Source organism: Anolis sagrei, chromosome 9 (assembly GCF_037176765.1).
Source record: "Anolis sagrei isolate rAnoSag1 chromosome 9, rAnoSag1.mat, whole genome shotgun sequence".
NCBI lineage: Eukaryota > Metazoa > Chordata > Lepidosauria > Squamata > Dactyloidae > Anolis > Anolis sagrei.
The window spans coordinates 18,297,424-18,310,760 of record NC_090029.1 but is presented as its reverse complement, the minus strand read 5'-3'; the positions used below and the strand labels follow the sequence as shown (position 1 = coordinate 18,310,760).

General features: G+C 43.7%; 1 protein-coding gene across 1 annotated transcript in view; it reads left to right on the top strand.

The window, feature by feature from the left end:
- The first annotated feature begins 8,857 nt into the window (after positions 1-8,857).
- SV2B (synaptic vesicle glycoprotein 2B) overlaps positions 8,858-13,337 on the top strand; it is a 93,563-nt gene continuing 89,083 nt past the window's right edge. The window contains exon 1 of the mRNA XM_060755628.2: positions 8,858-9,253. The gene's annotated coding sequence lies outside the window, so the exon portion shown is untranslated. The remainder of the gene's footprint in view (positions 9,254-13,337) is intronic.

Here is a 13,337-nt window from a genome sequence, read left to right as displayed (position 1 = left end):
AAATCAAAAAAGCAAATCAAAATCAAAATTAGCGAGACAGCAATAACAATACATCAAAACATATTAAAACTGGTTCGGCCGGCGAAAGGGGTACAAGGTTAAAAGTGCTGAAATGGCAGGAGGGGCGTAGGAATTTAAAGTACGGTGTGCAGCAATGTTAATTGTGCTAAAGTGCTACTAGGACTTGGGATAGGGATTCCTAATCCGGGAAGGCACAACGGAACAGCCAAGTTTTCAAATTCCTTCTGAAAACTGCTAGTGAGGGGGCCTGTCGGAGATCTTTTGGAAGGACGTTCCAGAGTCGGGGGGCCGCCACGGAGAAGGCCCTGTCCCGTGTCCCCACCAAGCGCGCTTGCGACGTGGGTGGGATCACGAGCAGGGCCTCCCCAGATGATCGAAGCGAGTGTACATGGAGGCATTGAATCGTTGCTGGCTGGAAACCGCCCTGAGTCCCCTCCCCACTGGGGGTTGAGAAGGACGGGGTACAAATATCTGAAATAAATAAATAAATAAATTTCATGTATGCATCTTCAGTTCAGCTATGGAAAAATGTATGCCTTGAGTCACCAATTGGCTGAGAAATACAGTAAATAAATATGTTCTAGAGCAGTGTTTCTCAACCTTCCTAATGCCTCAACCCCTTATTACAGTTCCTCATGTTGTGGTGACCCCCAACCATAAAATTATTTTTGTTACTACTTCATAACTGTCATTTTGCTACAGTTATGAATCGTAATGTAAATATCTGATACGCAGGATGTATTTTCATCCATTGGACCAAATACCTATTAAGCTCTATTTTGAATACTGGTGGGTTAGAGGGGCATTGATTTTATCACTTGGGAGTGGTAGTTGCTGAGATTTATAGTTCACCTACAATCAAAGTGCTTTCTCAACTCCACTAATGATGGAATTGAACCAAACTTGGCACACTGAACTCCCATGACCAACAAAAAATACTGGAAGGGTTTGCTGAACATTGACCTTGAGTTTGGGAGTTGTAGTTCACCTACATCCAGAGAGCACTATGGACTCAAACAATGATGGATCTCGGCCAAACTTGGCATGAATACCCAATATGCCCAAATGTGAACACTGGTGGAGTTTGGATAACATTTGGGAGTTGTAGTTGCTGGGATTTATAGTTCACTTCCAATCAAAGAGCATTCTGAACTCCACCAATGATGGAATGGAGCCAAACTTGGCACACAGAACTCCCATGATCAACAGAAAATACTGGAAGGGTTTGCTAAGCATTGACCTTCAGTTTGGGAGTTGTAGTTCACCTACATCCAGAGAGCACTGTGGACACAGTACTCCATGACCAACAGAAAATATTGAGTTTTCTTACGGTCTTTGGTGACCCCTCTGAGACCACCTCATGACCCCCCCCCCAGGGTCCTGACCCCCAGGTTGAGAAACACTATTCTAGAGGCATTCTCTCCTGATGTTTTGCCTGCATCTATGGCAAGCATCCTCAGAGGTAGTGAGGATGCATGCCATAGATGCGGGCAAAACTTCAGGAGAGAATGCCTCTAGAATATGGCCATATAGCCCAAAAAAACCTACAACAACCCAGTGATTCCAGCCATGAAAATCTTCGACAATGTATTTTTATTATGTGGCATTGGATTATTGCCAATTGGAAGCTGCCCTGAGAAGGGCGGGGTACAAGTGTTCAAAATAAATAAATAAAATAAATAAAGTATTTGGAAGGCAGACTATCAGCGGATTCTGATGTGGAGGACCAGCAATTTCCCCCAATGTTCCATATTGTGCCTATTTCCTGCCTGCCTGCTCGCCTGCCTTCCCTCCCCCCTCCCTTTCCTCCTCCTCCTCCTCCTCCTCCTCCTCCCTCCCTCCCTCCTTCTCTCTCTTTTTCTGGGACACTTGCTAGGGACCAGCACCCATCCTTCCTGAACAGATCTTGGCAAGTAAAAGACGCTTCCCTTTGGTGTTGCCCCAAAACAGAAAGAACTTGACAGTGCTCATGTAACCATTGAAGGCGTAGGATTCTTGTCACTAAATTGGGAGGAATCCAGGGTGAAATCAATTAAATAATACACATTTTGAATAAGAATACATTTTGAGATCCTTACCTAGACTGTTCTAATACTGAGGCAATGGGATCACTATTGCACATCCTACTTCAGCACTGCAGTCTCTTTCCCCCCCTGACTGTATCTTTGCATCCACCTCTGCTGCTGGTGCAGAAACCAAAAAGAGAAGCAGGTCTGTTGCATTGCTTTCCTTCTGCTGGGATTTCCCCCCTTTCGAGCGCATCATTAACATGCAATGCTTGCCTGGACTGCATCACTGCATGTAGGAGAGATCCCAATGCAGTGATTCCCTCCTCGCTCCTTGAAATCCAGGAGCTCAGCAGAAAAAGAGGCCAGATTTGCTTCAGCAGGACCATCAAAGGTCTTCATTTCAGGTAAGAACTGGCACTTTTGAAACTACCTTCTCACTCTTTCTAGGCCTGACAGCCAACTAGAAATTCCTGCAAATTGCAAATTCCTATTTATTTTGGAGGAGCTGAACTGGAAACCAAATCTAAAAGCGTGGTAAGGCTTCCAGTATCAATTCAACATAATACGGTTTGTGCTGAACATCTTGGGATGAGACTCCATACTGAAAGAGTGTGCTAATACCTGGCTTTCCACACTCAGTTGCGCCACAGGTGGATTTGCAAAATCCCTTCAAAACCACTCTTTCTAGCAAATGCGCATTGGGGACGTAACAGCCAGCCAAAGAACAACTGTGAAGCAAAGAGTTTTGCTTTTCTCCGCAGTTTTCTTGTGGAATGGTTTTGAACGATGAGTATTTAAAGTATGAGGCTGCCAACTGAAGACAATAAAGGTTTCCTTATGAGAAGGAGAGTGTTCAGACAGACAGCATGTTGGAAAAAAAGTACTTTTGGAAGCATTTTTTGGGGAAACTTTTTGGAACAAGTCAGTTTTGTTGAACTCTGACTGAGATCCAAGCTGATAGATTATCTCATTGTCCAGATTGTGTTTCAAAAGTGATATAATTCCTATAGGCAGATGCTTAGAAGTGAATTGTTGTTGTTGTTGTGTGCCTTTAAGTTGATTCCTGTTGAGCCTGTCATGGTGTTTTCTTGGCAAGAGTTGTTCAGTATTGCTTTGCTATTGTCTCCCTAGAATCCAGGTTTGCTATAAAGGTTTGCAATAAAATAAACCTTTAGGCTGATTGCGTTTGTTGCAATCATCATCGGCGATCACTCGTGTCCGAATAGGATGGCCTTCCAAGCATAGAGTCTTGGAAACATACACTGGCAGATTATGTGAAAGGCAACCAAGAACCAACATTGAGGGAAGTCAATAGTAGAAAACCGCTTCAAGTGCAAAAGACGACTGAATATCGTAAAAATACAATGTAGAGCAGAAGAGAAAACTGGTAAAAGAAGGCTCTCCATGGACAGTTCCTGGGAAAAATTAAGAACAAAATTGGCAAGGAAAAAACATGGATGTGGCTCACAAATGGAACTTTGAAAAAGGAGACGGAGGGCCTGATTCTTGCAGCCCAAGAACAAGCCATTAGAATCAATGCCATCAAAGCCAAAATTGAAAAGTCAACTACAGATTCCAAGTATAGACTCTGCAAGGAAGCAGATGAAATAATGGCTCACAGAGCTGCTGCAAGAAGATCGCGCAGACGGACTACAAGCAGAGGCATAACACTGTTGCTCAGATGATCCATTGGAACTTGTGCCACAAATACCATCTGCCTGCGACAAAAAACCAGTGGGATCACAAGCATGAAAAAGTTACAAGAAATGAACATGTCAAGCTATTCTGGGACTTCCGAATTTAGACTGGCAGAGGTTATTATTAATAATATTTAATTATATTTATTATTATTTGAAACACAACAAGATTAGTTCACAGCAAACAAGATCACTATGCTGGCTGTTGTATTGGATCACATTGAACACTTCACACATGTCTAGGACAATATGATGTATCAACAAATAATGTGTGCAGATCCGAGTAAGGTGGCCTTTTGCAGCTGGCAAATGGTAATCTTGTCAGCGCCGATTGTGTTTAAGTGCAGGCCAAGGTCTTTAGGCACTGTACCCAGTGTGCCAAACACCACTGGGACCACCTTTACTGGCTTGTGCCAGAGTGTTTGCAGTTCGATCTTTAAATCTATTATTATTATTATTATTATTATTATTATTATTATTATTATTATTATTATATGGCTTACTCCATGTTAAAATGCATTAGCGTGCATGCATCGTAAGGACACACCAGGCTAATGCGAGTAATGCACTGTATTAAACGACAGTGTAGCAGCATCCTTAGCTCCTGCAGAAAAATGCAAGTAGTTCCATCTATAAGCAGAGAAAGCACCCAACCATAGTAAATAAGGAAGCACTTTTCATCTTGGGAGAACACCCCATTGAGATAGGAGGGTCTTGGATAGTCTGTGAAGCTTGTGTTGAGTAATAACCTCCTTCGCATTCCCTGTATCACTTATGCTTTTAAACGTCTGGCCTAAAACCTGAATCCTGTTACCAAATCCAACAAAGAGACATTCGGCAGCATCCTAAATTAATTTCCCAGATCATGAATGAGTGGAATGCTCCAATAGCGCTATTTTCCCTCTGCGAAAAAAGATTATAGAATTACACAAGAGCTAATGAGCAGTTTAACGCTTACAAATCTCACAAGGAACAAGACGACCCGTGATAAACTAAAGGAGGGGAGCAACAAGAATTCATATTGTTTTGACCGAGATGGAATTATGGAGAAAGTGATAACATGATCTAATCCGGAAGGCTTTCATTAAAAACCCAGTGCCCAAATGATACCAACATTGGCACCAATTGAGCATAATGAATGCTGTTAGGCATGACTTTAACCACAGCGGTTCCATGCTATGGTGTAATGGGGAGTTGTAGTTTGGAGAGGCATTAGTACTCTTTGGCAGAGGCGGCAACAGAGATGGCAAAGCTACAACTCCCAGGGTTCCATAGCATCAAGCCATGTCAATTAAAGTGGTGGGAAACTGTTGGGAGAAACCACTTCAGTGGGACATGACTAGGTTAGGATGCTGGGATGGATTTCCCTCCAGACCAAGTAGGACAAGGAGAAACCGTGTGTGTCTCCATCCATAGGCCTCTCTGTCTGCCTGAGGACTCTCCGTGCCTGAAGGAGATGAAACTAAAAGGTGGAATCTCTCTATATTTAGACTGAGGGCTGTGTTCAGAGATGGGTAATCCTCTTTCCTTGAATTATCTAGCTGGGGATTAGGCCCTCTAAACTCCCCGCCAAACCGCCCCCGCTCCATAAGGACACACTGGCATCAGATAGTGTTTGGAATACTTTACATTTGCCAAAGGAGAAGCCAGCTATGTGGATCCAGAGGACCCCTACCACTGTAGAATTAATGTGGTTTGATCCCACTTCAAGTGGAATGGCACAGTGTTGTGGCATCACGGGAGTTGTAGTTTTGTAAGGACTGTAGCCTAATCTCCGCCAAATTTGGTGACTCACCAAATGACAAATCCCACGATGCCATAGCATTGAGCCATGGCTGTTCAAGTGGTGCCAAGTTGCATTCATTCCTCACTGTAGATGCAGCCCAAGTCAATGTCTTTGCAGACATTGCAGTGTCAAAAATAGCATGGAATGAAAAGGGATCGATTCCAGGCCCAGGAAAATGTAGAGCACTTTGATGTGTTTCAGGAAACCTTTTATTCAAAATGAACTCTTTGCACCTGCAAAATGAAAGAACCAGGTCAGAGAAGAGTACAGAAATAAAAGATCATCTATATAAATAAAAATGTAATGTTCGTTTGTGGGATTAACAGAACTCAAAAACCACTGGATGAATTGACACCAAATTTGGATACAAGACATCTAACAACCCAATGTATGTCCTTCACTCAAAAAAATTGATTTTGTCATTTGGGAGTTGTAGTTGCTGGGATTTATAGTTCACCTACAATCAAAGAGCTTTCTGAACACCACAACTATGGAATTGAACCCAACTTGGCACACAGTTCTCCCATGACCAACAGAAGGGTTTGGTGGGCAGTATCCTTTGGTTTTGGAGTTGTAGTTAACCTACATCTAGAGAGCACTGTGGACTCAAACAATGATGGATCTGGACCAAACTCTACACGAATACTCAATATGCCCAAATGTGAACACTGGTGGAGTTTGGGAAAATAGAATCTTGACATTTGGGAGTTGTAGTTGCTGGGATTTATAGTTCACCTACAATCACAGAGCATTCTGAACACCACCAAAGATAGAATTGGGCCAAACCTCCCACACAGAGACCCCCATGTGGGCCACAGCAACAAGTGGCAGGGGACGGCTAGTCATATATAACTTTCCTATAAAAGTTCACGTCAATGCCCCTCCTGTAGCTGCACGGGATATGTTCCCAAACTTAGAATCATAGAATCATAGAGTTGGAAGGGACCTCATGGGCCATCCAGTCCAATCCCCTGCCAAAAAGTAGGAATATTGCATTCAAAGCACCCCCAACAGATGGCCATAGAAACTTACCATAGAAATAGAAAATTGGTGTTTCATAGTGATCAGAAAGTCTTGCCTATAATTTCCTAGAGAAGATACTGGCAAACTGGCAACTTCCAGTGGAAGTTATTTACTATGCACCCCACATGCAAAATAGAAACATCCTGCAACTACTGTCAATGGTGGGGTGTGGTTTGCCTGATGCAAAACTGCAACAAAATACACACGTGCAATGTACAACTGGAATATGAAATGCAAGCACAATGCGCAATGCACCATGTTCCTGTAGGTACAACTCTGCTTCTGCGGCAATAGGCAGGATCTACTTGTTGCACGATCCCAAATAATTCATTTTACTTACGCATGCACATGCCACCAAAACGACACCTGCTTCAGTGATGTATATCCTGCAGCTGGGACTACTGACTGGATTCTGGCCCCAGACATTGCCTTGGGCTTTGGCATTCATGAGCTTTCCCCACTGATGATCCTTGGAGCAACTGGGTGGCCACTGGAAATGTTTCAGCCTTGTGGAGCCCTTTCTCTATCCAAACAGCTCATCGCTCTGAGATGGAGATGGCTGTGAGTGAGGGACATTTGAAAGGAAGTTGCATTGAAAAGATGTGTCATTGAGAAGGGCACAAACTTGTTTTCTGCTGCTCTGGAGACTAGGACAGAATGGAGCCATGGGTTCAAATAGCAGTAAAAGAGATTCCACCAAAACATTGGGAAGAACATCCTGATGGTCACAGTTGTTCAGCCATAGAATATGCTGCTGTTTGGAGTCTGGCTGAGTCTCCCTTCTCCAGAGATTTTGAAGAAGAGGTTAGAGGATCGTCTGTCAGGAGGGCTTGAATTGCATATTTCTGCTTGGTAGAAGGGAGAAGGACTGATGTTTCTTGAGATGGTTTCCTTGAACTCCAGTTCTATGCCCATTCAAGACCAAGCTATCCCCAAATACTTTGGATCAAAAGGGAGATGGCACATGATGATGCATTGCTTGGATTTAATCTTCCTGAAATGGATTCGACTAAATGGCCCAGGGGATCTCTTCCAACTCTAGGAACCTATCATTCTTTCACTGGAAGGATGGGGTTGGAATGGATGGTTCTTGTGGTCCCTTCCACCTCTAGGATCCTATCATTCTTTTAATGGCAGAAAGGGTTGGACTGAATGGTCCTTTTAGTGTCTTCCAACTCTAGGGTTCTATCATTCTTTCAATGGCAGAAAGGGTTGGACTGGATAGTCCTTTTGGTGTCTTCCAACTCTAGGATTCTATCATTCTTTCAATGGCAGAAAGGGTTGGAATGGATGGTCCTTTTGGTATCTCCCAACTCTGGGGTTCTATCATCCTTTCAACTGTAGAAAGGGTTGGACTGTATGGCCCTGGGGGTCTGTTCCAACTCTAGGATCCTATCATTCTTTCAATGTCAGAAAGGGTTGGACTAGATGGTCCTTGTGGTCTCATTCAGCTCTAGGATTCTATCATTCTTTCAACAGTAGGAAAAAGTTGGACTGTATGGTCCTGGGGGGCTCTTCCAACTCTAGGATATTATCATTCTTTCAATGGCAGAATGAGGTTGGAACGGATGACCCTTGTGGTCCTTCCAAACTCCAGCATCCCATCTTTCTTTCAATGGCAGAAAGTGTTGGACTGGATGGTCCTTGTGGTCCCCCAAACTCTAGGATCTTATCATTCTTTCCGTGAGTTGGAATGATGGCCCTTGTAGTCCCTCCCAACTCCAGGATCCTATGATTATTTCAATGGCAGAATGAGGTTCGAATGGATAGCTCTTGTAGTCCCCCAATTTTAGGATCCTATCATTCTTTTAATGGCAGAATGAGGTTGGAATGGATGGCCCTTGTGGTCCCTCACAACTCTAGCATCCTATTGTTCTTTCAACTTGCAGAAAGGGTTGGACTAGACAGCCCTGGGAATCTCTTCCAACTCTAGGATGCCATTATTCTTTCAATGGAAGATTGGGGTTGGAATGGATGGCCCTTGTGGTCCCTCCCAACTTTAGGATCCTATGATTCTTCCAATGGTAGAAAAGGTTGGACTGGATAGTCCTTGGGTTATCTCCCAAATCTAGGATCTTATCATTCTTTCAATGAGAGAAAGGGTTGGACTGGATGGCCTTGGGGGTCTCTTCCAACTCTAGGATCCTATCATTCTATCTAGAACTCCTGCCCTAGAAGTAGTTTCCCCTTCCATGCAGTTATGGTGTTTTTTTTAATGCTTGCATGTGGGTGGAGGAACAGAGACTGGAGCCTGCTGCACCAACGCGCCTCCCCTTTTTATAATATTGACTATTGTCTCTCATCCGCCTTATCACCCCCCCCCCTCTCTTTTGGGGCCGAAGACCATCAATTTCCTATATGTAAGTTCAAGTCAACACATCTGTTCTGCTCGCAATTCCCTGCTGGCCAGGTCTGCTCCCACCCCTCCCATCTGCTCCGCCTGCAGCCTGCCTGTCCTTCCCTACGGCTTGGCTGTCGGTGTGCCAGACCCACACTTCGGCACCCTCTCTCCCTCCACCAAGGCGAGCGGATGGAGGCTCTTCCTGCTGATCTCTCCTCACCTGGAGGCCTGTGACCCACTCTGCTTGGCCAGGACAGTGGCTAATCCCCCTTGGATGCCACAACCTAGACCGAAGCAAAGGGACATCAATGCCTGGTGGAGGAATAATATTAAACACAGCATTGGCAACTCTGGAACCAAAGCCGTCCTGCTCCGGGTAAGGAATGTTTCTCTTTCTCCCCTTGTATTATTCTTATTATTATCATTATATTTCTGGGGGGATTTGGCCCTACTTTTGTTTTATTTGGCGCTCTGCCTACAGTGCAGCATTGGAAAGGCAAGGAGGGGGAGAGGTGAGACACTGCAAAATCTTCGATCTCTTGGGACGGCAAAGGTTTATTGGATTTCCAGGAGGAATATTTGTCAGAAAGGGGATACTCTTTGAATCGTATAGAAATGGAGCTTTCAAAGGATGGGTGATGGGTGTGTTTCTTGACTCCCCCTCCCAGAATCCGGTCTCCTTCGGCTCTTGGCACCAGATTTCTGATATATGATGCGATCATCTGGTGTCTTTTGTTAGCCATATGCTGCGGGTGTCTAGCAAATGTCCGACTCCAGATTGGCCTCGGAGAAAGGCTCGGGAGAAATATCACTTTTGGGTGGCATTTCACGGGGATGGAATCCTTGGAAGGCTTTCAGACATTTAGCACCCTAAAGTTTCTACTATATCGGTGGATCTGTATTTCGGAGGCAAACTCCTCTTTATGTGGAAGGCAATGGGAAAAGAGACAAACAACGACAGCGACAATGCTGAGTTTTAGCATAATTTATAGTATGGCTTTCCATCAATTCCAGAACTCAGGGTGGAGTATTAAAGAATATTCCACCTTAGTATAACGGAATAGGGAAACCAGAGCAGACTTAACAACAAAGCAAAAGCATCTGTAAGATCAATACCAGCAATTAAATGGCCTTTTTGTTGCCTTTTAGAAGATCACTGCTATTTAAATAAAATTTAATCCATTTGAAAAACTATTAAAAGACAGGCTATCTTAAGGGAAAATGATTGAGAGCACCCTGCAACCAACTCCCTGGAGTCAAATTTGCATTGCGATTAAAATTTAATGAAACTTTCAACAAAACAGAAAAATTGGGTGGCAATTCTTCAACTGTACATTCTAGAAATAACAAATGGATAGGTTTCATGTTGTCAAGGGCTTTCATGGCCAAAATCACTGTGTTGCTGTGAGTTTTCCGGGCTGTATGGCCATGGATGGATTTTGCTTCTGAAACTGTGATTGTTCACACCAGAGTGAGTCTGGAGCGAAGATTGTGCAAATACACTGGAAATGAGTGAGCACTCCTGATCTATCTATCTATCTATCTATCTATCTATCTATCTATCTATCTATCTATCTGAGATGGTTTTCATGGCTGAAATCACTGAGTTGCTGCAAGTTTTCCAGGCTGTTTGGCCATGGATAGATTTTGCTTCTGAAACTGTGATTGTTCACACCAGAGTGAGTCTGGAGCGAAGATTGTGCAAATACACTGGAAACAAGTGAGCATTCCCGATCTATCTATCTATCTATCTATCTATCTATCTATCTATCTATCTATCTATCTGAGATGGTTTTCATGGCTGAAATCACCAAGTTGCTGTAAGTTTTCCAGGCTGCATTGCCATGGATAGGTTTTGTTTCTGAAACTGTGATTGTTCATGAGCTTGGAGGGAAGGTTGTGCAAATACATTGGAAACGAGTGAGCATTCATGATCTTTCTATCTATCCATCTATATATCTATCTGAGATGGCCTTAATGGCTGGAATCTGTGGATTGCTGTGAGTTTTCCGGGCTGTGTGGCCATGGATAGGTTTTGCTTCTGAAGCTGTGATTGTTCACAGCAAAGTGAGCCTGGAGTGAAGATTGTGCAAATATATTAGAAACGAGTGAGCATTCCTTATCTATCTATCTATCTATCTATCTATCTATCTATCTATCTATCTATTTGAGATGGTTTTCATGGCTGGAATCCCTGGATTGCTGTGAGTTTTCCAGGCTGTATGGCCATGGATAGGTTTTGTTTCTGAAACTGTGATTGATTATGCACATACATCTATATAAAGAAAAATGTAATGTTCGTTTGTGGGATTAACATAACTCAAAAACCACTGGGCGAACTGACACCAAATTTGGACACAATACACCTATCAGGCCAACAAGTGACCATCTCTCATAAAACACTGAAAAACACAGCAGAAAAGACTTAAAAGCCAAAAAATAAAAATACATTACAACGTATGCGCAAAACCAGACATAAATACGCAAACACACATATATGCACATATACACAAATATATAAACACACATATATATACACACAAAACACATATATACAGACTGGGCCACAGCAACGCATGGCAGGGGATGGCTAGTTGGAAATAAGTGAGCATTCATGATCTATCTATCTCTATCTATCTATCTATCTATCTATCTATCTATCTATCTATCTGGGATGCAAGTGTTAAGAGCTAAACAATTCACCCATTTTGCACTGGCACATATCTCTCCGCATATAAACCTATGTCTTGAACACTAGAAATGCTCTATATCTTGGTGCATCAGGCTTTCTAACATGATCCACCCACAATGGTTTTTGGGCCTCCTCCAAATGCAAGGGAGGTGCCCCATAATGTATGGATTGTGCCCAGCTTGCCATTGAGATTGCATTGAGATTGCAAGAATATATATTCAGTTTTGCTATGGAGATTGCTCAAAGCTAAGCCATTTCTGGATGTATTGTCACAAAGTATATGCAATTGTACGGCATATGGCGAGGTTGTTGTCTATAGGTCTGTGAAAAGTAGGCTCCAGAAAGCAGTGCACATTTGGAGAACTCCTCTCCCGGCTTCCCTCAAGGGTTATATAGAACGGCGACATTAAACCTTCGAGGGAGGACGCATTTGCCAGCAAGCAGCTGGGCTTTGCTAATCCCTTGAGTGGTTGCTTCGAATGGAGTTGGGGCTAATAGTCTTTGCATTACTGTCATGGAAAGAAAATAGAACTCAGGAACTCAACGGAGGGTGCTTTGCAATAAACAGGGCAGATTGTTTGGGTTTGAAAGCAGTAACAACAATAAGATGGTGCATCTGCAAAGGCCATAGATAGGGATGGAAGCACCATATCTAGTTCCAGTTAAATAGAGTTTAATTGCTGGGTTTGAACCAAAATACATTCAATGAGGTGGGGAACTGATATCCATAATTATACTGTGTTATGTATTAGCAATAGTTATAAAAATAAGTGTCAACAAAACCATCTCCCATGTATCTGGGTGGGTCTCTAAAGAGTGGGCAGAGAAAAGAAGACATCTCTCTCTCAAGGATCTCTGCTTACTTTGCTAGAGAAGATTTGTATGTAGATATTGTTAGAGATATTGCTATTAATTGGCAGGTATAGGTAAAGGTTTTCCCCTGACATGAAGTCCAGTCGTGTCCGACTCTGGGGTGTGGTGCTCATCTCCATTTCTAAGGTGAAGAGCTGGCATTGTCCATAGACACCTCCAAGGTCATGTGGCCGGAATGACTGCATGGAGTGCTTTTATATCGGCAGGTATACCTTATCAGTTTATATCAGGTATGGGCAAACCCAAGTCCGGGGCCCAGATGCGGCCACTGGGGCTCTTTCTGAAGCCCTCCCTTACCATTCTATCCTTCTATTTTTCTTCCCTCCTTCCCTTACTTTCTTACCTCCCTCTTTCTCCCTCCCTCCCTCCTTCCTTTCCTTCCACCCTTTCATCCTTCCCTCTTTCCTCCCTCCCTCCCTCCCTCCCTCCCTCCCTCCCTCCCTCCCTCCCTCCCTCCCTCCCTCCTTCCTTCCTTCCTTCCTTCCTTCCCTCCCTCCCTCCCTCCCTCCTTCCTTCCTTCCTTCCTTCCTTCCTTCCTTCCTTCTCCCTTCCCTCTCTCCATTCCACCCTTCCTTCTCCCTCCCTCCCTCCCTCCCTCCCTTCCTTCTCCCTTCCCTCCCTCCATTCCACCCTTTCATCCTTATTTTCCTCCTTTTCTTCTTTCCTTCTCTTTTTCTTTCCTCCTTTCCTTCTGAGGGATGTTTAGCTTGGAGAAGAGAAGGTAGAGAGAGAACATGAGCACTATGTTTCCAGATTTCAAAGGGTGTCCCATTGAGAAGGAGGCGGAAAACTGACTTTCTGCTGCTCTAGAGACCAGTGCACAAGGAAGCAATGGTTTCAAATGGCAGGGAAAGAGATTGGACTGAGAAGATTAGGAAGAACTTCCTGAGAGGAA